The following is a 4,228-nucleotide window of genomic DNA, read 5'->3' as shown; positions in this document are numbered from 1 at the left end:
CAAAATTTATGTAGGCCACAATTTTATGGTCAAGTTAGGACTGTAGCCGTATCGCGGGCCAATCCTACCGTCATCCCAAAATTTATGTAGGCCACACTTTTAATGTCAAGTTGGGACTGTAGCCGTATCGCGGGCCAATCCCACCATCATCCAAAATTTATGTAGGCCATAAAGCTGTCATTGTGTTATCATATGTTTTTTCTTGAACAGATATGGCCAGGCCAATCCCACTATCATTCCCCAAACTTTAAACTACAAGTGTTACATGATGAATATCAAAAAGTGAGCTGATTCCATGTGATGGAAATGTGCTCGTGATATCAAGATCATTAAAAAAAATACATTTCAATGACAAAATCATGAAGTGAGCATTTCCAAGTGATACAGATGTGCTCTTGAAATCAAAAACTCCATCTATCAATTGTTACGCCATCATTCCCTGGGGAAGAAAAAAGGAATGGAAAATTGATCAATATCTATTGACATTATCTCGAAGAAAAAAAAACCTACTGCATGTATTATCTCATACTGAAATTATTATTTTAGCTGGTCAACACATATTTTTAATGGACAGGCAAGCTAAAACCGTAGAACGGATACATTAAAAAATAAAGATAGCTGGAAACGCATTCCTAATGATGTCACAGATAGACTAATTTAGTGTTTATAAGACTAATTTACATAAGTTTTCTTCATTGACTATGTAGCAATGTATAAATAGGGATGGGACAGATACTAATACTGTTTCCCTAACATTTAGGGAGAAAAGGACCATTACTCCACCATAAGCTGGAAACAAAGTACAATAACATTGTAATGCTTGATGGAATTGGTAGTAACTCAATATACAACCAAAACCATTTATTTAGAGAGGGATAAAGCGAAATCAGCTATTTCATAATACTTCCAAGAAAAATGAATACAAGAAACCAGTCATCCCAAGCATATTTGGATATGTATAAAGCAGTACAAATGAATTCCAATTGTTTCTGGTATTAATGCATGTTTTATTTTGACAGCTTAAACATCATTCTACATTAAATTTATTAATGAATTTTGTGGTTTTATAGGGACTTGGATCTTAAAATTCTAGGGGGTCTATATTTGACGCGTTGTTGTCCCTCTATAGGCTCGTTTTAATCCAATACATATTTTCAATCCATTTTCCTCTCAGCTACTTGACATAGGCATATCCATTTTCTCATACTGAAATTATTATCTTAAAAGAGGCAAGGAAAATAAGTTAAAAAAGATGAGACAACAAATCATTCTTAGTGACTATATTAGGAACCAAGAGCTACTATATTCCTATGTTTTGTCACTTGATGTAGCTAAAGGGATTTTTTTATTGTAGTTAAGAAGACAACATTACTTAAAGGATGTTGAATGGCAAGCATATTTTCTCACCAAAAACAAGCCATCACATCTCACCTTTGATATACATCCCGGAGGAAAAATAAGGCGTTTAAGCTGACTTTGATCCAGATGCGACAGGAAATAAGTTTGATCCTTGTGTCAATTAAATAAGAGTTTCGAATTTGGAAAAGGAAATAAGATGTGACATGAAAATGTTTTCCATTTAAAATTGATGTTCAGACAGCTAAGTGGCCTAAGTCAACATCATCAAATTAAAGGGCTGAAGGCAACCCGTCGACAACTACAAAATATAGCAGGACATGAACTATCATTTTCCACAACACAAAGCATGGAAGAAAGATCTAACAAGTTCGAAAGCATCTTTAATTTTCTAAGTTAAGATCGATCCATAACATTGAGGGGAGAAATGAAAAATCATTCAAAAAAGTAGCAACAAATAAAATTTAAAAAATAATCCAAAATAAGAGTCACTTCAAAAAATGCAGGGCATGCCAATTCATATCAGAACATAACAAATCAGTAACTTATGAGCTATGACCCACTATCTCCTCATCTTCTGATTTATAAAGTCCAATAGAATCTCCGGCCTAGCGACTGTACCTTTGGTTTTTTGTCTTCTTTAAATATAGACTTGATGACTTCAGCAAATTACATACCAAATTCCATTTTGATACACACAACTATTGGCTCAAAGCTCAATTCCCAAAATCCAACAACGCAGGTCCAATAACACTGGAACTATAACCATATTGAGAGAGAGTACACGAACAATACTAATCTAACAAACAAAGAACAATTGCTTCGAAAATACAAGGCAATATATAAGTATTCACATTCAACCTTCATCAGAAATCTAGACAAGATGTTACCAGGACAAATGACAGAAGCATACAGCATTTAGCATATCATACCAATTAACAAATTCTAAAATTACATCACTAATCTACGGTTTATCTTTTTTTTTAACTCATTACAAGGGGCGAAAATGCCAAAACAACAGCATACACGAGTTGATATGAAACAGGGCAAGGTGGGATGTTTCATTGGCGCATACGGGGTTCCTGTTGATAACACAAAGTTTTCACAACACACATAAACACCACGCCAAATTACTTACGAAATAGTGATTATCTGCCGCCCAAAAATTAGTTGTAAGATATTCTCTAACAAATCTGTTAACCTAATTAAAATTTAACATACACTTTGAAGAAATAACCAAAAAATATTTTGGGATTAGGCATCAGTACTTTTCATTTATCTCTCGATCCGAAACCTTAAAATCTAAAAGCCGCCAATCACGGAAGAACAAACAAAAAAAATAAAGGCGAAAAATAATAAAACGAAAAGAAAATACATGAATCTACAACAAAACTAAACCCTAATTCCAGAAAAATGACGGATCTACGAATTAGAACAAAAATATAAACAAAGGTTTGAAGAAAGTTCATCGAATTAGAGAAGGAAAGGGAAAGAGAGAGGGTACCGATTGGTAAAAGCTCAGTAGATTAGCGAGCTTCGAAGCTATGGCGGAGGATGGCGGATTGGTCTTTTGTTAACCGGAGTTTCTTCCTTTGTTTTCACCGCCGTCTTCGTCATCCACGAAACGAAGCTCTTTCGACTTCACCGTCTTCGTCATCGCTTAATCCACGAGACGGTGCTGTTCGGGGATGAAACTCCGGCGTCCTCTTCGTCACCGCCGGCTGGTCTGTTTACGTCAATTCCTCGGAGAAACGAGCGACTCGAATCCGAGTTTCGATCCATATAAAAAAAGCAAAATCAAAAACCGTTTTAATAACAAGAAATTTCATTTTAAAAAATACAAAATCACAGATCTAATGACGTCTACTTACCGGAAAAGCGAGGGAAGGAGTCGGTGCTGCGATTCCAATGAACTTCTGGATAAGAGGAGAAGGAAAAGCTAAGGAAGGCATCATCATGAGATTAAGCTAATAAGAACAGCAACTTTGAGGCGGCTACCGGCATCGAACACGATAAGTGAGGTTCAACGTCGAAATCTAGGGTTTGAGAATTCTTTGAAGAGATTGGGGAAATTGCTGAAGATAGAGAAAGGAGCCTGGAATTGAATGTTGAGAAGTAAAGAGAAGAGGTCTGTTTTTGAGGAACAGAGTATGTCCGCACTTTTTGGTTTGGTTTGGTTTGGGGGTTTGCGTTTTATTTATATTTGAATCCCCAAAAACACCAAACACCACAAATAGACTTAATTAATGGTATTGCTAAATGCATAAATTAATTTCTTCATACAGAATTAGAAATGACTAAAATATCCTGAAAATAATTTTTTTATAAAAAACAAAAAGGAAGTAAAACTACAGGATTGCAATTATTGCAAAACCGGATAATTAATCCTACATAAAATCTGCTTCATGTTGATCGCAGATTCATAGCCACAAGCCCATAATCAGAAAATTCAGAAAGATCAACATCTTGATTGTGCAAAACCAGACAATTTATGCAAACAATTCGTTGTAGACAAATATGCTCATATCAAAGATCAAAAGAAAAATAAAAATCTGCATCTATTATATAATGAAAACTTAAGGTTTAATTTTATTTTCAACTTAAAAATCTTCTTTACGAAGTACGGAGTATTAAACACATGGAAACTATGTATCAAGCAAAAAACTATTCATGGTTGGGATCTGTATCAAGCAAAAAAAAGTTGGGGAAGAGTTATTAATGGTTCATGGTAGGAAAAAACTATTCAACGCTTTCATTATCTTTTTTCTTTTTTACTAAGAACCGGAAGCTAGTTGATGATGACTGGTTTTTGTTTATTATAATATTTTTAATAAGATATAAAAGGGTAGTTAAGTATTTTCCCATTTTACAC

At 34.5% G+C, this 4,228-nt stretch overlaps 1 long non-coding RNA gene across 1 annotated transcript; it reads right to left on the bottom strand.

The window, feature by feature from the left end:
• Window positions 1–213: 213 nt before the first annotated feature.
• On the bottom strand, window positions 214–3,613 carry LOC110778801 (uncharacterized). Its single transcript, XR_002530941.2, has 2 exons — window positions 2,861–3,613; window positions 214–439 (listed from the first exon to the last, which is right to left on the bottom strand). It is a non-coding gene; the product is annotated as an uncharacterized lncRNA (long non-coding RNA).
• Window positions 3,614–4,228: the final 615 nt, after the last annotated feature.

Source organism: Spinacia oleracea, unplaced genomic scaffold (genome assembly GCF_020520425.1).
Source record: "Spinacia oleracea cultivar Varoflay unplaced genomic scaffold, BTI_SOV_V1 SOVchr0_090, whole genome shotgun sequence".
NCBI classification, from domain to species: domain Eukaryota; kingdom Viridiplantae; phylum Streptophyta; class Magnoliopsida; order Caryophyllales; family Amaranthaceae; genus Spinacia; species Spinacia oleracea.
This window is presented reverse-complemented; position numbering and strand designations above follow the sequence as displayed.